This window comes from Miniopterus schreibersii (assembly GCF_964146895.1).
Source record: "Miniopterus schreibersii genome assembly, chromosome: 10".
In the NCBI taxonomy this organism is placed as follows: domain Eukaryota; kingdom Metazoa; phylum Chordata; class Mammalia; order Chiroptera; family Miniopteridae; genus Miniopterus; species Miniopterus schreibersii.
This window is the reverse complement of record NC_138110.1, coordinates 76,054,070-76,076,484: the sequence shown is the minus strand read 5'-3', so window position 1 is coordinate 76,076,484 and position 22,415 is coordinate 76,054,070. Positions and strand designations below refer to the sequence as shown.

The window sequence follows — 22,415 nt, the reverse complement described above, 5'->3', positions numbered from 1 at the left end:
ACTGAAATAAGATAATCCATGCCAAATGCTTAGCGCAATGTCTGGAGTTTTGTATGTGTTTAAAAAATGCTAGCTATTTTTCTTGCTATTTATTATTTATCCACTGGAGTTTTATTTATTGAGTTTCTACCAGATATCAGGCATTGGCGTATCAAAATGAGATACTCCCTTGAGAAGCTTAGCCTCGTAGAATTGGAAATTGGACCAATAGAGGCAGGCTAGTAGAGACTGAAGTTAGCTGTTTGCATGGGAGCTATCTTGTGTGCTTGTGTGTGCATGTGTGCGTGAGGCATGACTGAAATTGTTTACATTTACCATGGTGGAATTTTTGTTTTCCTGCAGAGAGATATTAAGCCAAGGAAGAATCTTCTAGATGATAGAATTTTCAGTTGAAAGAAGTATGGTAAACAAAAGGTTAATGAGCCATCTGAGTCAGCCTGGGGGCAAAAGGCCAACCTAGGCTTTCCCGGGGCTGACCCTTGAACAAAGGCCTGAAGGAATCAGCCTACCTGGAGTGGGGAGTGGGGAGGTGGGGGAAGGGCATGGAAGGTGGTCCTCACTGAGCAGTCAGCCAGCTTTCTAGAGCGCGGTGGTGAAGAGCATGGGTTTGGAGTTAGATAGGCCTGATTTTGAAAATTCTGGGCAGGTGACTTAACGTCTTTGAACCCCACTCATTTCACTCATGAGGCAGTAAGCTCTATACCCCACACTGATATAAGGATAACAAGAGACATTATGCAACTCCCAGTGAGAACCCAATGGGCCTGACTGTTTTTCTAATCACCCTCACAACTCACGTGATCTGGGTAGTTTGGAGCAGAGGGTGGGGCAGGGGCTGGTGGAGAAGACTGGAGAGGCAGTGGGAACAGGTGATAAATGGCCTGGGTTTATGCTAAGGAACGTAGATGCTATCTCCAAGACAATGATTAGCCAGGGAAGGGTCTTAAGCAAGTAGTACAAATTTAAAAAAATAAAACATTTGGGCATCAGACCGGACAACAAATCGCAGGAGACCTGACTGGAGGCAGGGAGAGTATTAGGAGACTTGCCAACATCCAGGCAAGAAACGAAGCCCGCAGCAACTGAAGCCACGCAAGGGGGTAAAGAGTAGAGGCAGAGTGGGCCGCATTCAAGAGGCAGCTCTAGGGGCTTGGTTGGCTGTGAGAGGCGTGAGGGGCGGAGGTGCAGGTGACTTCCTTGTGTGCGACAGGAGGAGATGGGATGGGACAAGTCTGCAGGGAAAGAATGAGTTCACGTGCATCTTGAGGTAGCTGCGGTCCATCCAATGGAGAAGCCCTGTGCACAGTGATATTTAGGTCTAGAGCCTAAAGGAAGGGTCTCCCTGGGAGAAGCTGACGTGGCAGATGTCAACAGAGGGGTAGACAGGATCTTCGGTGGTGACAGACGTTGAGCAACAGCCAACAGCCTATGTTTACACGCCTTCTCTGGCTGGCTGGCTGACCTTGGGCACGTTGTTTAAGCACCCTGAGCCTCAGTTTCCTTATCTGTTTAGGGCAAAACTGGTATCTCACGTAATATAACACATTCACGCGCTGTTATTCTCTTTTTCCAGCTGAGCAAACTGAGTCTCAGAGAGGCTGGAAGATTCGCTCAAGGTCACACCGCTGGTAAGAATGGAGTCTGATCTCAGAGTAACTTGGGTTTAAACTCTAAATCCAACAGGTGAATGAAGGTAAAAGAGAGGAGAAAAAGTCTCAAATTAGAAAGAACATTTAACAATTAGAAACATCTAGTGATGGACTGAGCATATCACAGAGGAGGCCCCGCAGGGGGATGCTGGCGCTCAGCCTGGCCAGTGGCGCCGGGAGGAATGATCACTTTGTAACACGCATACACACCTACGTGCTTCTACCTTTCCCTGGGGATGAGTTTCTTGACGTTTCATTAATTTTTGAATCTCCCGACTTACTGCAGTATCTGGGCTATAATGGGAGCTCAAAAGGGGTGCTGGCTGGCTGGCTTTAGAGAGGATTCTTGTACTAAGAAGTTAGACATGATGTCTGCGTTCTAAGCCCCTTCCTTGGTCGGAGGCTTTGAATTCTCTGAGACACAAATAAGAAATTTCCAACAGGGGTCAGTTCTGAGCACCAGAGGTTGGAAATGAAAGCTGAGCGAGACAAGAAGGAACATATGCTTGACCTCCTTTACCCAATTCACAAATATACGGTAACAAGGAAACGAGACTTGTGGTGGTGGGCACACAATAGTGTATACAGATATCCAATTATAATGTACACCTGAAATTTTATGTTATTAACCAAGCTTACCTAAAAAAACAACAAACAAACAAAACCGACAAGAAGTAGCAGGGTGGTGATTCAAGGCCGGGAGTCCAGTTCAGGCGTAAGAACCGACAGGAGGTATGGATGCGGGAATGCAGAGATCCAGCACACAAAGGCTTCACAACAAATGTCCACTATTAGCCAGTCCCAGGAAGAACAGAGGCACAGCACAGGATGGGTGACACTGAGCCCGTCAAGTTCTCAGGCTCTGCTCTGTGGGGTAAGCTGGCAAGTAGCTTAGACCCCAAGGGGCTGGGCCATGTTTGCATTTACCCCAAGAATCCTGAGTGAACTAAAGTGTTGTCACCTGGACATGCTAGGAAAAAAGTGAAAATCCTTACCTATTTGGCTGGACAAGAGATAAGAGCACCTTTGAGAATCCGTGCAGAAATGCTTCAAAAATGACGACTCAATGACAGGGCATGCTGTATACTTAATATAATTCAGTGCTCAAAGCAAACCAGCCAAATATATGTGATGATCCTGTCTTTATACCGAACGAGACAGAGGCTCTGAGAGGCCCAGCATCAAGCCTAGGATCACACAGCTAGAAAAGAGGAAATAGGGAATTAAGCCTGGGCCAGGAAGGGAGAGCTTCTCAGGTCATAAAACTTGTGAAAATTGGTCTTTTCTCCATAGAGATATCAATACCAGTATCAATAACACTGATGTAAAATCAAGGCAGTCTTTCTGGAGCTGGGGATCTCACTGGCTTTAGAGAAAGATTTTGTTGCAGATGCAGGGCTAATGATCCCACCAATCCTCTGGATGCGGTTGGAATTACTCTCAGAGATCAGAGCAGTGTTTGGAATCGGCGAGGAGACCATGTCTCAAAGTGTCAAATGGTGGCGGAGGCGATGTGTGTGGTAAACGCGGGCGTGCGGCTGTTGCATTGACCTTCGCCAAGGGTGCTGTGGGGAGCTCGCTCTGTGTGGAGTTTGGAAAGCACTGTACCGCGGGCTCCCTGCGGAAGCTGGACTCCAGGTCTGCAGGTGGCGGGCACCTCTCTGGGGAGCTCTCCAAGCATCAGGCCTGGAGAGGACTTCAAGGCCTTGGGAAGTGCTTTGTTCTTTGCTTCCCGCCCCCACTGGCCTTTGTTCTTGGCTGCGCTAATTTGGCTCAGTGGTTAATTAGCAGGCTCCAAAGCTGAGGCGAACAGTGACAGAGCACTGGTGGTTCCCTCTCCCCGGCTCCTCACTTTTCGGAGGTGGGTAATGGGGGATGGGGAGACGTGAATTCAACCCCCCTCTTCCAAGCTATTTCCTCAGTCTCATGATGTGTTAAATTCTGTCTCTTCCTAAGCTCAGCTGTTGGTGCTGTGACATGCTTAGTAAGTTCATGGGTTGTCTCGGTGACCACCAGGACCCATTTGTGAGAAAGCTGAAGTGTTTTTCTTTCTTCCTGGAAAGTAAGCTGCCTCTATCTGCAAGGGTGGAGAAGGGCCACCAGGGCCGACTAGATAACCCACGATAACATATTTGATCTCATGATGCTTCCCAAAGCCCTGTGGTGGTGCCCGGCTTACCCACGCTCGGGAACATGCACAGATGTCGTCAGGCCTCCAAGCTTTGTGCTGCACTAACATTACAGAAAGCACCCGTCTGTGAAAGGTCTATTGTAATCTCTATAGATCGGGGCATCGCTTCTCACCTAACCCAGCCTCTAAAGGTTGTCCAGGCCTGCTTATTTGTGGACCCTTGGTCACAGGAAAGGTTCTGAGAGAGTTTTTAGTATCTTATATATTTTTTGAACAGCAAATAGTTTATTAGTATGGTTTCAGTGGCAATAGTAAATTCACTTGAACAGGAGACAATAATAAAATCAAAAGAATAAATGCTGGCGAATCATCAGAGAGTCTGTGGCCATTAGGGCCATCACGAAGAAATCCAAAATCACTCAGAGGGCAGATCTTAAAGAAGACACATCCTCTTATTGGTCCATGTGAAACAGCCCCCTAGTACCTGGGATCTGTAGAATTCTGTAGGTGACTACTTTCTAAGCAAACATGACCCACTGGCACATAACTATGGCTTTTAAAGAAATCCGATGGACTATTGCTGAGCATTTTGTCTCCTTCCAAACCAATTACTCTTTTACAAATATTTGATTTTAGATTACTTGGACTTTTTTGCAATCACAATGTCACCTCTTTTGATACCATAAAAATGTCGACTAAGATTTTCTGCAAAGACAATATCTGAATTTTGAATTGTGGGCTCCATTGATGGCCCAGAACACATGACACCACCATCAACATATTCAAAAAGCCACTGAGGTATGCACCATGCTAAACAGTACAGCCACCAAGTCGGAAAGCTTTTCCCAGAGCACCATGAAGCATGGTTCTGTGTAGACTCTGTCACCATTGGCCATAAGTCTGTTCTACAATACATTCAACTTTTAGGGTAGTTGCAGGGCTTCTAGGGGGGAAAAAAAGCATCTAACATATGTCTCAAAGCATATATGGGTGATCCATGGTTTCAGGTTTTCTGTGGCCCCAAGGAACCCTGGAAGGCCGTGTCTTCTCTTTTTTTTTTTTACCTTGGGATTCAGAAAGACTAATGAATTCATCTGAGCTCACTAAGGGTAACTAAGACTGTAATTCCCTATAATTTTCAGCAGGACCTGAGCTAGCCTTGGCCAGCTGACATCATAGCTATGTTGAATAGGTTCAAGGACCGAGGCAAAGCGGGGTAGGAGCGGGTCTGTCTGTTGTCCCCCCGCCTTCCGCTCTTCCCCTACCTCAAATCTCTAGGGTTTATCTGGAGGATAGTTTCTTTGTAATTCATTCACATCGAGTGACCAGAGACAATGTACCTTGCTCCTACAAGGTCATAAACTCTAGAGGTTAACATGGACTGTGAGGTCATAGAGAGCATTGTTTTTATATTGAAAAAGAAATAATTTTATTTAATGTTACTTGGAGATTTTGAAATAAATAAACGAGGGATTTTATTCACTGAACGTTTCATCTGAAAAGCAGTGCTGAAAAGCCCACATTGGAGCAGCAAACTTCCAAAACACCTGAAAAAGTTCCCTAGCCTCCCTGTCCAAAGCTAGTGCCTCATGACACCTGTCGCTGTATGAGAGCCAGCCTTGGGGTGGGGGTGGGAGATTAGGACTGGGGCTTTAGAGCAACATTGCCTATGCTTGCTTCCCTGTGTCGCAGTTTCCTTCTTTATAAAATGCACTTTCTAATAGAACCCATGTCATGAGCTGTTACGAAGATTAAATCAGTAATTTAAGGAAAGTCCATAGAATAGTGCTTGGCAAGGAGTAAGCCTCAACCAACATTAATTTTAAGCCTACGTTGATTCCTTGTGGACCCCGTGAGGGTATCTTTATATTTACCACCTTAACTCCTCATACATGGAAGATCTTTACGCAATATTGCTGCTAACTCACTGAGCTAAGAAAAGAATGTAACGTTCTCTGAAACAAAATGTGCACCTAGGACCCTTCCCCAGGAGGGCTGGCGCCAGAGCTGGAACTCTGGGACCTTGAGGCCTCTGGCAACCCAGGGACAGGGCAGGGGCAGAATTCCAGGTCTGCAGCCTTGACAGAGTGCACAACGCTGCTGCTCTTGGATTCTGACCTCTCAGCCTTGCCCTGTCCTGGTTGGGAAACCAGGTGCTTTAGATGTGATCTTCTGAGATGTGACCCTGACTCCCACTGCCTAAGAACAAAGGGCAATTATGGCTCTTTTGTGAGAGGCAGTTTAAGTGGAAGCAAAGGGCTGGTTCACCAAAGGCTGACCCGATCACTGGATCAATTTCTGAAATAAATACCCTGCCTGCCCCTATTTCCCCGTTGGTAAGCTCTCAACCTTTGCCTGCAGGTCTCCAGCTCTTCCTGACCCATTTCTGGAGGGTTATATTGATCTTTGGGGTCATTTTGGAACATCTTGTCCCCAGGCCCAAGTCTCTGGTCTCCAACATAATAAACTTCACGCTCTGAGAAAACAGGCTCTGTGAACCTAACTTCAAAGCTTGGCCACATGGGCTCTTTGCAGAAGTACTGGACGCAACAATGGACTTGAACCAGGCCTGAGTAGGCTGCCCAGCAGGTGCTCCTTAACTTGGCAACTATTGTGTTCAAAGTCATTTCTGGGTTCACAGTTGAACAATGCATTTGGCAACCCAACGAGGTCTTCTTTCAAAGCAAAGTTACTTTTGCCAGCAGTGCCAAGTTGAGGGCCTTGGGTGTAAAAACCCTCATTTATTTTTTACAAAATCAAAGAACTACACTAAGTGAAAATAATAAAAATATTTTATTTTCTTTAAAAAAGTCATATAACCACACAAAATGTAACATTTGCATAAAAAGAAGAGAAAGCCTTCCTGTAATCCTAGCTCCATTATCAAATCATCAGGATCTTTTTAAATACTGCTACTTCCAGTTTTTCTGTTTTCCCTTTTAACATAGTTGTAATAAGTATATAAAAGTTTGCCTCTCTGTTGCTTGTTTTACTTAGCATTATAATAGGCATAAAGTTGCTGTATCATCTTTTTACCTAATGTTTAAAGGGCGTTGAGCATTCCTGAGGAGTAATGTGCCATAATAAATTCAGACTTTTTTGGAGGAGTGTTGTACTATTATAAATAAGATTGTGATGGGATTTTTTTTTTGCTTTGTTTTGCATTTTGATAATGCTGCCAGTTTTTTCTCCCCTAAAATGAAGAGTCGAAATTCACTGCAATATAAGACTGCAGTTTTGGATTAAAGTAATTTTTAAAAAAATCTCCCAATAATTTATTATGAAATATTTCAAATATAGAGAAAAGTTGAAAGAATTTAATATACTGATTCAGGGTGACTTTTGAGCACAAAGACATGTCTTTGAAGATGCTGAGCAGAAGTTAACCAGTAAGGAGAGAAAAAGTCATCTGCCAGATAGTGCTCCTTGGACACAATAATCATTGCAATTTATTATTATAATATTTTATAGGCTGTAGTGTTTTTCAAAATGTCTTCAGGTCTAGTTTCTTGTTATAGTTTTAACATCCTCAAGGTATGGCCAAAACAGATGTTATCAGGAATTATTTCTGTATTCATAGGTGAGGAAACACATGATCGGGAGAGATTGGGGGGCTGCTTAATGTCACACAAGAGAGGTCCCACTGAGATCCCTGTGCTGAGCCCTCAGTTGAACCACACGCCTACAGAAATCCCCTGCAGGTGGGACAGTGTTCCAAGCAGAAGATTTTTTCCCCCTTAATTAAATAATGAACCAATTAATAACAGATTTTCGACAGCCCTTTAGCTCCCTGATTCTACTTGTCTGTGACTTTGGATCTCTTTAGAATATTAGGGTAGGCACGTGTGTCATCAGTACCCAGTCACCAAACATCCCAACATGAGGATTAAAAGTTCCAAAGGGAGTTCAAAGGCCCACCTTATCCCAACACTTTTCTGAGAACACAATTCTTGTGTGTGTAAAAGTAGGGTTTATTTGGCTAGCCAGTTTGATTCATGGTTAGAGCTTCGGCCTGCAGATTCAAGGGTCCCAGGTTCGATTCTGGCCAAGGGCACGCACCTCGGTTGCAGGCTCACCCCACCGTCAGGGTGTGTGCAGGAGGCAACCAACTGATGTGTCTCTCTCACATCCATGTTTCCCTCTCTCCCTTCCACTCTCTCTGAAAAGCAATGGAAAAAATATTCTCTGGTGAGAATTTAAAAAATAAGTAAATAAATAAATAAGTAGGGTTTATTTGCACAACAATTAGACCCCAAAAAGTAATTGCACATATATGCTGGGTTGTCTCCATTTCAAGAAGAATCCAGGAAGAATCTGGATGGTGCAGGAGGCAAAGGATTCCCTCTGGAAAAGTAACCACCAACCCCATTCTCTGCAAGACATGCTGAGGACTAGCAAGGACAAAAGCCCTTGCACACAACTCAAATATGGATTTCCCCCATTAGTAGTGGTTCTTCCAGAACAGCTCAGTGCTCTGGATCTCAATTTCCCACCTGGGGGATGTAGGCGTCGGTGCTCAAGAGCAACCAGAGGTGCGCTCTCTGCCCCCAGCTGACATGGCATCTGGGCTCTGGAGCAGGAGGAGTTGTCACTGGATCTCACAGGCTGCACTCCCCCAACTTCCTTTTCTTTATTCCCCCATACAAGCAAGTCATCTGTCTCCGTTTCTGCCAATGACACATTTGGCAAGCACCGTGCCCCCTGCCAACACAGGCATCGTTATTTCCTTCTGCCGATGCGGAAACCGAGACTGGGAAAGGTTAAGTGGCGTGACCATCTCGGAAGAGATCAGCTCCTCTTGGAAGCTAACTAGCCAGGCTAGAGCTCACTCCACTTGACTCTGAAGCCCTGTTTTGTTTTTTGTTTTTTCAGCCCTGCCGTGATTCCCACTTTGCACACATAAGGAGAAGCTGTGCTTATGTAATTTGGCACTCCTCCAGCCTTGTGTCATTTTGGACTCTGGGGCCACTCTCGTTTTGTGTAAATAGAGGTGTCCTGGTCACAGCAAACCTTTGCTAGTGTGGAAACACATACCAGAAGTCAGAACCAGGAGTCATGAGAGCTCAGGGAGTTGGTGGCACTCAGGACAGGAGGTTTGGGACATGGCCTTCTATAACTGGGCAGCTTTTCCTACCAAAAAATGCCCTTGCCCTTTGCTTATTCCACAGCATCCGACCTTGGGGTTGTTTTTTTGTTTTTTGTTTTAATTTTCAGCTTCCAGAAGAGCAGCTGTTCAACATAAAGAATAAAGAATGAGTGTTGGAAAGCCATCGGGAAGACCTTTTTTAATGGGGCCATCTGCTTGTACTTGCCCTTTGGAAAAAATCAATGAATTTGATTTTTAGACAGTCAGTTCCTTAAGCCTGAAAATATTCGTTGGAACACCATGGGCGAACAAAGTCCACCTTCCAGCCCTCATCGATTTCTCTTAGGCTGGTCAGATGCTGTCAGGTCGAGAGAAGTCTCGTGGTGAAAATAGCACCCAGGAGCTTGCATAAACCACCAGTGCATCCGCTGCAGATGGGACAGTGCTCCAAGCAGAGGATTTTTTAAAAAAAGACATGACTCTTCTCAGAAACAAATACAGATTCTGTAACAAAACCCATTGGACCAGGAGAAACGCCTTCATAATTTGGAACTTTATACTTGTAACTTAATATCTTGTCCCAAGATTAAGGATGCAAAGCTTCCCATGAGCGATTGGTTATGAAAGTCATTGCCACGCGGCCTCCCTTTGGTGGATGGGCAAGTGCAGTCCTTTCTGGCGGATTAGAGAGAAGTGAACCTGGGACGCTGGAGGCTGGGGAGCATCTTGTCGAAAGCTCGTGTCTTAGAGGCCACAAATTCCAGCACCTCTGAGAGAGTGCATGCAGATTTACTGTTCACGGAGGGCTCAGGCCCCCCAGTGCCGGTCCATCACTCCACACTGTCACCTGCTAACCTCTTCCTTCAGCCAATAGCTTCAGCTTCATTTCACGCCGTCATTACTCCTGCGGCCCAGACTTGCCAATGGGGTACCAACATTATTTTGATGAGAATTTTATTTCATCCTGAGGATGACAGGAAATTACATAATAGCTTCTGTTCACCAAGAAATTCCTGGCAGAGGGGAATAGAACTAGATAATCCAGGGAAGGGGGAGGGACACTAACTTCTATCGCGCTCCTCCCAAATCCAGATGCTTTACATAGATTATCTCAGATAAATTCAGCCTAGACGGTAGTTCTGTGAGAATTGACCAAGAAAGGGAGACTTAGGAGGTTGAAAAGTTATCTAAGCTCTCAACACCAGAGTTTAAAAGCAGGCAGACACAGGGCCAAAGTCTAGAATCTGTCCACTGACAAAGCACCAACTTTAAATGCAGAATACCTATAACTTTTAGATCAATTCCTGAGGTCTGCAGACCAGCAAGGGAAGGAGTGATAGCAGCCACCTAGTGGTTTGGGGTTGGGAAGAGCCCATGGGAGCTCCTGGGAGCCCCGAATAAACCAGATTCCCAACAACTCAAGGCCAGGCTTCCTTTTCCCGGGTGCAGCTTCCCCTCGCTCAGACAGGAAGGACGGCGGACTGTGAGCACAGCAGGAGCTCCGCCTTCTGCGCAGGGCCGCAGCTGGAAGTTCTCACTTGGATCCAAGCCCTCACCTAGCTATCAAGGTATGTGGGGCTGACTCGTTACCTTCACCCTGTACCAGGGAATGGCCAGATGGCATTCAGGCTGATTCTGTGCCTCTGGCTGACTAATCTGCCCAGGTACAAGAGTAAACAGAGAGCTTGGGGACACCATATGTCCCTGACTCATCTTGCTTGCCGGAATCACCATAATTCTACATGGCATATGCTTTCCTGGGCCAAGGTAGGAGATGGTTCAGAGGAAGTGTATCTTGAAATTGAAGGCTGAACGAGTGAAAACATAAAGACATATAAGGGAGTGTGCACCCATTAGTCATACCTGAACCGACTTTTTTTAAAAAACCTGCTTTGTTTCACAGTGTTCAACTTTGTTCACTCCTTCCAGCGCTGGCCATTGTAGGCCCTCGGGGACAGGGATTGAAGGAAGTGTTGAATTCCTTATTCTTTTTCTTTGATTACCAGTCTGGAATTTCACCCTAAATTGAGAAAGAAGCCTACTCTAGATTAAAGAGTCTCCTGTTGAGATTGGGACATGGGATCCCCATAGGGTGCCAGGTTCTTTTAACCCCTTCAGAGCCTCCCTCCTCTCTCGCCCCCCAGCAGAACCTAAAGGTTGGAGATAAGGGTCTTAGAGTCAGCTGCCCGGGGGCTGAGAAACCTGAAATGCTTCTGAGAATGGTCACTTTGCACTCATTAGGAAGATAATGACCCATGAGGCTTCTTCTATCTCATCAGTTTCTTAATTAACCGGAGTAATGGGACTAAGAGTTAGTCAAGACCAGAGTCTTAAGTGCAGGTTATGGAAGCACTGAGCTGTAGGAGTTGGACATGTCCAGTTCACTTTTTTCCCACACAAAGGTGAATGAAGTAATCCACCTAGGGCCATATCATTGTGAGAAGTCCAAGTGGATTTAGAGCTCAAGGTCTCTCTATGGTCTAGTGCTTTTCTTGAAAGACAGAATCCAATGGGAGCTCTAGTGTTTGAGTCGTGTGCTGTGGGACCCCAGAGGCGGATGTCTGTCTTCCATACTGTAGACCTTCAGGTCATTGTCTACCTGCTGTAATCAGAGCCATAGGAAACTTAACAATTGTCCACAGTTGTGATAACAGTGAAAGTCATTCCAGATCAAATCTTCAATACTGTTGAGAACTATTCAACACTCATGGGAGTTTCCTATTTCCTATCACATCTGGTCCTGAAAAAATTGTGAGGTGGGTCTCATTGCCATTGAGGAAGTTGAGACTTTGAAAGGTCAAATAGCCCATTTAAGGGCCCACTATTAACTGGACAGAGATGGAACTTGAACTTGAAGGTAGTTCCAAGGCTCTACTCATCATATTTAGAAGATAGTTCTTAGACATATGAAATCTTATGAACACAGACTGGGAATTAATGTGTATTCTTAGCTACTTTGAAAGCTCCTGCTCCAGGGCAGCAGCTTGTAGGTAAGTCTAGACAGAGAAGGCCTAAAGGAAAATATACAGGAGTGTTTACCTCCTCTAGCTACTCCATTGCCAAGCTGCCCCCTGTCCTACTGGTTCCTGCCACAAAAAATATAAGATTTTCTCAACTTTCTTTGATCCCCCCCCCCCCATAATCAAGCCTGTAGCTTTTCTTTTAAAGCCAAAATTCCAACTCAAATTTAGAAATTCGGTCCAACTCAAATTTAGAAATTTTAGAGATTATTGTTTACTCTTTAGAAAGCTGGACTCAATCAATGGAACACTCGTTTAATAGAATAAAGTTGCCTTTAAGAAATGAAATCTTAGAAAAATATCCCTTAGGAATAAAATCTCATGGGTTCTCGTCTAGTAGAGTGAAATTTTACCAGGAGAGGAGAGTTGGTGCACAAATTCAATCCAACCACACCAGCAACGCTGGTGCTGGGGAGAGGCTCCCATTAATAACTTACAAATGGAGATGTCTTCACTGCAAGATATATTTGGAAAAGAAGCCAGTTTGAAAAGGCTTATGCTAATATTAACCAAGTATGTTGGATTCCCCAAAGCATACTCTCCTGCCTGACTTCTTGGAACTTCACATTTGTATTCTCTGTAGCTATAATGACATTTCCACATGCAGATCGCCCTTAAGGAGCAGCTTTTGGCTGATGTTGTCAGTGCCTTGAACTATACCCTTGGCAATCACTAGCCAGATGTGTACAGACATGACTGAACCAATGGCACGAAATGTATGGATACTGGTCCTATTTCTAGGCCTGATGAAGACAAAGCTAAACTTTTTCCATGGCAGGGCAGACGGAGATGAGATATTGGGAACCGAGGGGCAGCCTTCTGTTTCCACCCAAATAAACCTTACTATGCCACAACCTCCCTGGGTCCCTGAAATGCTTTGCTTGCAACTCTGTGAAGAACAAATTCCACCGGCAAGACTTCCAAGCGCTTACGTCAAAAGCTGAGCATCATCTTTGACTTTTCTTTCTTCTACACCTTACATATTCAATGCATCAAGACATCCTGTTAGTGAAACCTCAAAAATACATCTAGAACCCTGCCCCTTCCTACCACCCCCACTGTTACTCACGTGCTCCCCAGCCCCTTGTTCCTGCTATTGTAGGAGCCTCCTCAGTGGTTCCCTTGATTTACCCCTGCCTGTCTACAGCCTATTGTCAACAAAGCAGGCCTCATCCTCTAAAAATGTAGAGTGATTTAAGCCACATCCCACCTCCACACTCACCAATGACTTCCCATCTCGCTGAGATTAATGTAAAAATCCCTACATGCTCAGCCTCATTACCCACTGAGCTCATCTCCTTCCCCACCCTGCTCACCGGCTCCAGTCCCACCAGCCTCCAGCCCATCTGGAACGCTCTCCTCTTAGTATGGTTAATATCCTCACTTCCTCCAAGTTGTTGCACCAATATTATTGTTTTGATGAAAATACCAATTTACAATGGTAATCCCTTTGCCCACACCCCCCACATTCCTTGTCTTTCTCTTTATTTCCATAGCCCCCCTTGGCTTTGAGCATGCACTGAAATTCACTAGTTTCTTATTTTTATTGCTTACCGTGTGTCTTTGTTCACAAGAAGATAACCTCACAGTAGCAGGGAACTGGAGAGTGACGGGAGCAGTGTCTGGCCTGCAGAATGTGGTCAGTAGCTTTTCTCATGTGACTAAGTCAAAGAATGGGTATAATTTCTTTGAAATAACTGGAGTATCACCTTAGGTATCTAAGGAGCCTCTGCAGATGGCATGCCTCAGAAACATGGCCCCTTGTTAAAATGTCCTCTTAATTGAACAAATAACGTCTGTTAATAATATTCTTAACAAATAATATTTGAGAAGTACAGAGTGAACTCTAAAATATAATTAATCTGAAAAAAAGAAATAGGCAAAATTAATTTTAATATTTTATTTAATCTAATATATCCAAACATCATGACAGCGGGCAATCAATATAAAATTACTAATGAGATTTTTTACTTGCTTTTGCATATTAAATTATCAAAATCTAATGTATGTATAACACAGCACATCTCTGTTTGGACCCGCAACCTTTAAAGTACTTAATAGCCACAACCTTTCAAGTGTTTAATAGTTATTTAAGATTTTGGGACTGTGATTGACTGTCGGTAACTGAACTGGCAGGAAGGAATCCACACATCAAGGCGTCTACTGTACTTGATTCAGGCACTAGAAAACTTTTAAGTATGTTTGGAACAACTTGGGTATGTGAATCTGTTCTTTCAGTTGTAAAATGAAATCTAAATACAGAGCTACTGTATTTGAAGTGAATTTAGTATTTATGTTGAAATGCATGCTAAGTGTAGAGTTTACCCCAGATTTCTAATACTTAACACAGAAAAAGAATGCAAAATATTTTATTAACACTTTTATATTGATTATATGTTGAAATTGATGCTGTTTTAGATGTATTGGTTTCAATAAAATATATAATTAAAATTAATTTCACCTGTGTATTTTTCTTTGTTTATATCGTTTCTAGAAAATATATAATTATATTCTTATATATAGTATAGCCACATATATTATAGCTGCATATATTATATATATTATACATCCAAACAGTATTCATTTTAAGTTTTCACAGAACAAAGGAAACATCAGTAAATACCAAATAATCCACATGCACAGATTGTACTCCCTGATCATAATGAAATAAAATAAGAAATTAATAACAATAACAAGAAAGCTTTAAACATCCCTTTAAAAAATTACATGTAACCTGTATTACATAGTCACTGGGGTTAAGAGGAAGTTTTAAAACTGCAAAATATTTAAAAATGAAAGTGTCCAATATCAACTTTTGTGGCCATAGCTACAGTAGCACTTAAAGTTTTGCAAAATTTTGACCACATTAACAGTAAGCAAGGCATATTGAAAACCAAAGACAAAAGAGCATAACTAAACAAATTAGGAAAAAAGAAAAAATAATAATAGAATGAAAACCAAAGCAACAAGAAGGGAGGTAAGATGGGAAATCAATGAAACAGCCCAAATCCCTACTAAAATCAGATATTTAACAGTTGACCTTAGAGAGAGGAAGGGGGGAGAGAGAGAGACATCGATGGGTTGCCTCCCTCACATGCTGGCCCGGGATCGAACCCGAAACCTTCGGTGTACAGGATGCTGCTCCGCCCAATCGGGCCAGCGGGCCGGGGCTAAAATCGTGTTCTTTGAAAAGTGAGATGGTAAAGGTGGGCATGAAATTCTACACTCTCACCCGCTTTAAACTGGATTAAATGGACAATGGCACAAGAAAAATAGAGATCCTTGATGAAAGGGACCAAAGGACAGATGCTGACATGAGTCAAAGAGAGCAGCCCCCCCCCACAGCGCGCCCGTCACAGATGGCGCCACGCGCGGCCTTCAGGGCCCTGCACGTGAAGCGCATCGGGGTGGGTGCCTGTGTGAGCTTGGGGGCCAGGACACAGACAGGGGATCAAGGTGAAATAATAACAGAAAGTACACTAGGAGAGGGCCCATGTGTGAGCCCGAGGTGCCCGAGTGTTATTATCATTTCGATTCTTTGCATTTGAGAAGATATGTAACATTCCTTTCAATGTTATAAAGAATTTTGGGGTGATCTTCCCAGCCCATGCTTTTCTCCTTCTTTCTTGAATTCAAAAATATGGTAACACAGTATTTAAGTATGTCACTGCCCAATGGTTTCTCCTGTTTTGTAGTTTCTAAATGGAAAGCTCTTTAGAATTGAAATGGCTTTTATTTCCCCAGGGTGCCTGCTCAGTGCTTAGGTGCTTAGGTGCTCACTAAATCAGTAGTGCTCAGCTGCTGCTGACTGATTCTGCATGATGACACCTGATGCCAGGTAGAGACACTGAAGCCTGGGTGTGTGTGTGTGTGTGTGTGTGTGTGTGTGTGAGAGAGAGAGAGAGAGAGAGAGGTTAAGGGGATATAGTTTTTCTTGGCTTCTTTGCTTCTATAGATGCAATTTAAAAAACCCTAATTTTAGAGTTTATCTGCTGGGCACAACATCTTAATTTTATAGCTGGAAATGAACTAATTTAGGTAGCAGAGGCTGCCCAAAGTGAATACAGCACTTGTTCAGTGAGCTGGGGTGAGCCATGCACCACCCATAAAAGACAAGAGACACCAGAATGGTCTGAAATACCCGGCTGATCAAGGCGTCACTTTGCCCTAACATGTCCAGGTGATGGCCATGCCGCCCCTCGCGTTGGGTCTGTGGGCCCCCTCAGCAGCTGTGTGCCCCCTTCCTCTGTCTGCAACAGCAGAGAGGAGCAGCAGGCCGGAGCCCCGGACTTGGTGGACCTCCAGGCGCATTTCCATCGGTGGCAAGGGCCTGGGCGAGCTTAATTTGCCTCAGTACATAAAGATAAGAAGCGAAGGGCCCCTTCCGAAAGCAAACACCTTTAACTTGCACCGCCACCTCGCCGTGACTCAGCGGGGGGAATTTATGATGGTGCTAAGCCTTCGCCACAAAAGTAGCAAATGATTCCGTCCTAATAGGAAAGACAAATCCACGGCAGACACTCTTTGAAGCCCAGGGGAGATTTCACGGAGAAGGCCACCACCCCTCCAGAGTGTCCCCCAGCAGTAAGAGTACAGAGTTGCCCAGATCTTTTCAGGTGAAGCTACTCCAACTACTAGCAAAACAAGTCTTTGCATGTGCCAAGTCCTGTTGACCCCTCTCAGCAGTGGGAATTCAGACAAACCTTCAGGAATGCTTTGCGGGGCAGTTGGGGTGCATTCAAAGCACAAAAACGGCCTTAATCTTTGCAAAACCAACAAAGATAAGCAATAGCTTTAGCTGGGTTGAAATTAGCCAACGCACTGCTACACAATGTCCTTGGGACTATTATCCAGGCCCTGACCGCCGAATGGCACTGCTCAAGTATGCTGGCAATGTTTAACAAACCATCTGTCTTCTACCTGTTCCCGCTGAACGGGAGCCTTTGTCTGGCCCCGGCCCATCCAGCACGTCTGCTCTCTGCGCAGCAGCCGGGGAAATCTCCTCGCCGCAGTGTATTAATTTCCCAAGTCTCTCCATTAAGGTCTGTCCCCCTGCGCAGCGGCTGCTGCCGGACACCAGTTTTGGTGGGGGATATGGATCTCGGCTCTGCCTAGCTATTACTTTCCACACCCCCGTGGTGGAAAAGCCTTCCTTGCTTATTTGATTTTTTTCCTGATTTTTCTTTCAAGAAGAATTATGATGTTCATTCAAAAGTAACTACTGTTGATTTTATTTTTTATCTCATATATATTTTTTATTCCTCAGTAAAATATTTTCTGTTTGAATATCCTTCAGGAGTTTCTGTTTAAAACTCCTTCAGGAGTTTACTGATTGTTACACAAGCATTAGGTTAAATCATTTGAACCTAATGTTTTCATGGGTCCAAAAGAGTCAGATATTGGCATTTTCATATGGTTCAACATATATATATATGTATGTGTATATATATACATATATATGTGTGTGTATGGATACACACACACACACATATATATCTCCTTGTAAAATTGCCCATTTTGTTTTAGACTACAGGTGTAAGAAGATAACTAAACCAATTAAGGTTTTCATTTTGGAAAGAAACTATTTATAAAGCAAAATTCTCTTTTCAGAATGTATTTCCCCTGCTCTGCCTCACCCTGCTCAGAGGTAAAATGTTCCCATCTTCTTTTCCCAGGTGTCACAATAGTCATACAGCTTTGACTGTCTCAGGCCCACGTGCGCAAGGGCCACGGGGGCATCCCCTCTGAGGGCGAAGCCATCCTGACACTCGTCCATCAGGCCCTTACGCCGGCAGACTGGAGACTGAGGCTTGCGCGACAGTCACCGCCCAGCTGCCCTACTGTGTTGCCTCTCACTTGGACTCTCTGGACAAGAGATTCTTATCTCTCAAAGAGACTGTATTTGATGAGAGACAAACACTGGGTTAGATGCATGGGGGACTCAAAACGCATGGAGTTTGAAGTTGAAAACAGCTCTGTGCTTAGAGACCTCTGAATATAGGTTTACAGTTGTGAGTACACAAAACACAGCGTTAATAAAGTGATTGTAATAACCACAACCCGCCCGTCTTCTTCCACACTAACAGCTGGAGGCCTGCTTTGCCCGCCCTGTCTGTGTCTGCTTCTGCGTCCTAGCGCTAGAGTTTTCTTACGTGTATTTCATTGTTCTCACAGGCACGACCTCAGCCCAGTTTTGTCTTTAGAGCAGATATACCTAATAAAGGAATTCAAATACCTAATCGTCTTTCCAGAAGAAATTTGGAAAATGGAACAGCCACCTTTAAGACAGCAGCACAACAAATTTTGTCCTTAAATTTCAAGTTTCATGGAAGCCAGGAAGGAAAGCAGAGATAGGGGGTGAGGGAATCTCTTACGATGTTAACTCTCAGAGTTTCTAGGCAAAGGGAAAAAAACGTGGGAGTGACCTGCCAGATTGGTGGCTCCATTGGAGGTTCAAGGAAAGAGAAATTTCCTCATATTTTTAATCAACTTCAATTTTGGTATACATAATGTTTTATAAGGCAATCAAATATTAAATGCATGTTGTATTAATACATTTTTTAAAAAAATTTAATTTATTGATTGATTTTAGAGAGAGAGAAAGGGAGAGAGAGAGAAACATCAATTTGTCTTTCTGCTTATATATTCATTGGTTGATTTTTTTTAAACTTTTAAAAAATTTTTTTCTTTAATGTTGAAAGTATTACAAATGTCCCCCTTTCCCCCCCATTGATCCCCTCCATCCTGTACCTCTCCCCCCAGGCTTTCACCCCACTATAGTCTGTGTCCATAGGTTATGCATATATGCATATAAATTCTTAGGTTAATCACTCGAACTCACCCAGCCACCCACCCCCACCTTCCCTCTGAGATTCATCAGTCTGTTTCATGTTTCTATGTCTCTGGATCTATTTTGTTTATCAGTTTATTTTGTTCATTAGATTGCACATATGAATGTGATACTTGTCTTTCTTTGACTGGCTTATTTCGCTTAATATAATACTCTCCAGGTCCCACCATGCTGTCTCAAGGGTAAGAGATCCTTAGTTTTTACAGCTGCATAGTATTCCATGGTGTAAATGTCCGAGAAGATGCTTGACATGGTTTCAATCTTCTTGAACTTATAGAGACTTGTTTTGTGTCCTAACATGTGGCCTATCTTTGAGAATGTCCCATGTGTACTTGAAGAGAATGCATATTCTGCAGCTTTGGAGTGGAATGTTCTGTAAATTCAATTAAATCCATCTGATCTAGTGTGTCATTTAGGGTCGCTATTTCCTTGTTGATTTTTTGTCTGGAAAATCTATCCAGTAAAGTCAGTAGGGTGTTAAAGTCCCCTACTATGACTGTATTGCTGTCGATCTCTCCTTTAAAGTCCTCCAGAAGTTTTTTACCAGCCTGTGTGAGTCTTTTGTTCATAGGTGGGTCTCTTGTAGACAGCATATATTTTGGTCTTATTTTCTTACCCATTCAGCTACCCTATGTCTTTTGATTGGAGCATTTAATCCATTTATATTTAAGGTTATTATTGATAAGTACTTATCTATTGCCATTTTATTTCTTTATGTCTATGTTTCTTGTTCTCTCTATTTCTACTTCTAATTACAGCTGTCCCTTTAATCTTTCTTTCAATGCTGGTTTGGTGGTGGTAAACTCCTTTAGCCTTTTTATTTGTCTGGGAAGCTCTTTATTTCACCATCTATTTTGAATGATAGCCTTTCTGGATAGAGTAGTCTTGGTTTCAGATCCTTGTTTTACATGACCTTGAATACTTCATGCCATTCCCTTCAGGCCTGTAGAGTTTCTGATGAGAAGTCAATTGACAGCCTTATGGGGGCTCCTTTGTAGGTAACAGATTGCTTTCCTCTTGCTGCCTTTAAGATTCTCTCTTTGTCTTGGATTTTTGGCATTTTAATTATGATGTGTCTGGGTGTGGGCCTCTTTGGGTTCTTCTTGCTTAGGACTCTCTGTGCCTCCTGAACTTGTGTGACTTTTTCCTTGACCAGGTTAGGGACGTTTTTTGCCATTATTTCTTCAAACACGTTCTCTAACCCTTGCTTACTTTGGACCTCTTCTGGCACTCCTATGATGCACATATTGTTATGTGTTGTTTGTTCCACAGCTCCTTTAAACTGTCCTGTTCTTTAATTGTTTTTTCATTTTGGTTCTCTGATTGAGTGATTTTTTTCTACCCTGTCTTCTAATTTACTGATCTGATCCTCAGCTTCCCCTAATCTGCTGTTCATTCCTTCCTTTTTTTTTTTCTACTGTATTATTCTTAATTTCCTTCATAGTTTCTATACCTTTTTTCATTCTGTTGAGCATCCTTATGATCAGTATTCTGAACTCTATATCTGATAGATTGCTTATCTCCATTTCACTTAGCTTTTTTTCTGGAGAATTATTTTATTCTTTCATTTGAGGCTTATTTTTTTGTCACCTCATTTTGGCTTACCTGTTTGGATTTGTTACTAGGTAGATCTGCTAGGACTCTCAGTCTTTTGGATGGTCTCTGGTGCAGGCCAATGTCAGATGCTGTTTGTGACTGGCCTTGTGTAGCCTGTTTGAAGTTTTCCACACTCCATAGCTCCTGGTTTCCTCTGCTGGGGCTGGGTGTGTTTGGACAGGACCAAGATGTGCACCAAGGTATGCTTTTCCAAGCCCTGGGGTCCAGAAGCAAATCAGGCAAAGACTCAAAGCACCCAAAGGCTATTATTCAGTCTCTTAATGAGCCTCAGGCTGTAGAAACTTCACAGGGTGGGGAGGCTGATTGTTATCAGTCTCTTAAGGAGCCTCAGGCTGTAGGGGGAGAGGTTTTCCAGCAGGGTGGGGCAATTGCTTCCCCTGTAGGCAAAAGCTGCTTGGAAGGTAAAATTCTGCCTAAGATGTCCTCTGACGTGTGGGGGAATGACTCAACACTGGGGTCAGGATGGGTGCCCCCTGATATCTATTCCCCCAGCCAGCCCCCGTGGATTCTCCTCACACAGCTCCAGTCCACTCTGCCTTCCCTCCTCCAGAGCCTGAGGTGAGTGGTTGCACACAAAACTTTGTGGGTTGGCCTTTAAGAGGGCGCCTGCGTTTCCAGCCATCTCTCCCTGGCAGACAGAAACCCGGCTGCTTTTCACTGCCAGATGGTATGTGGCACCTTTCTTAGTTCTGGTGCTCTGGGTTGGAGAGCCCAGCGTGGGGTTTAGGCCCCAGAGTCCTCAGTGGGAACCCCCACAGCTGAGATACCCCCTGTGAACCTTCGGCTGCTGCCTGTGGGAGCCTGGTCAGCCCTCTTGTGCCTCTGCATTTCCTACTAGTCTCTATGTGGTCTCCCCCTTTCCTCCTTGGTGATGAGGGGGCTCTCCAGCTCCTCTTCAGTTGCAGTTGATTATTCAGGATGGATTTTCTCTACTTTAGTTGTAATTCCAGTTTGGTCCTGGGAGAGTGTCAGTGTAGCTTCCACTCAGTTGCCTGCCATCTCTGAATCTCCAGTTGATTCTTATATGTGCCCTGACCAAAAATCAAACTGCAAAGTTGGCATATGGGGACAATGCTCTAACCAACTGAGCTATCTGGCTAGGGCATATTAATATGTTTTATTACAATATAAATTGTTCATTAACAATAATGTAGATTTTATAATATGTAAACATTAATACGATTATATATAAATAAAATATGATTTGTTCATGAGTATATTCATCTGACATCTGGACTACTACCACTCTTTGGCTGTCATGAACAATACTGCTATCAACATGGCATGCATGTATTTGTTTGAATTCCTGTGTTCAGTTTTTCAGAGTAGAACTGCTGAGCTGTACAGTTATTCTATGTTAAATTTTTTGAGGACCCACCAAACTACATCCACAAAACTTCCCCCATTTTCTTGCCCACCAGCCACGTATAAGTTCCAGTTTCTTCACTTCCCCCTCAACATTTATATTCCTTTTTCTTTTTCTTTAAATTTATCTGTATTGTTGAAAGTATTACAGATGTCCCCCTTTATCCCCCATTGATCCCCTCCACCCGACATCCCCCCCAAAGCCTTCCCCACACTATTGTCTGTGTCCATGGGTTATGCATATGTGCATATAAGTTCTTTGATTAATCTCTCCCCACCCACTACCCCGCCCCAGCCTTCCCTGAGATTCATCACTCTGTCCATGCTTCTAGGTTTCTGGATCTATTTTGCTCATCGTGGCCCTCCTTGTGGGTGTGACGTGGTATCTCATTGTACTTTTGATTTGCACATTCTAGGAGTCAGTTTTTGTTCCTAGGACCTTTGGAATGAACATCAAGAACAAGGGTGTGCATGCACTCTCTGCTGGTTGTCAGAAATTATCTGTGGGGCCCTCCACAAACTCTCCGGACATCTCTTGAAGGCTACCATATGGCTGCCATATACCGCAACAGGGTCCTTCTTCCAACAGGACCCTCTCACAGCCACTGGGTGAGGAGTGGCAGGCATGTACCTGATAGCAAGGAGAATAGGAAAGAAGTCTTAACTCCAGGCAGAGAGGGAGTGAGGCCCTGCAGTC

The 22,415-nt window shown here is 43.8% G+C and overlaps 1 pseudogene across 1 annotated transcript; it reads right to left on the bottom strand.

Annotated features, from left to right (window-relative positions):
- Positions 1-2,792: 2,792 nt before the first annotated feature.
- On the bottom strand, positions 2,793-4,710 carry LOC308562354 (mitochondrial inner membrane protease subunit 1 pseudogene; annotated as a pseudogene). The gene is made up of 2 exons: positions 4,145-4,710; positions 2,793-2,850 (listed from the first exon to the last, which is right to left on the bottom strand). The product of its transcript is annotated as a mitochondrial inner membrane protease subunit 1 pseudogene (transcript).
- Between the last annotated feature and the right edge of the window lie 17,705 nt (positions 4,711-22,415).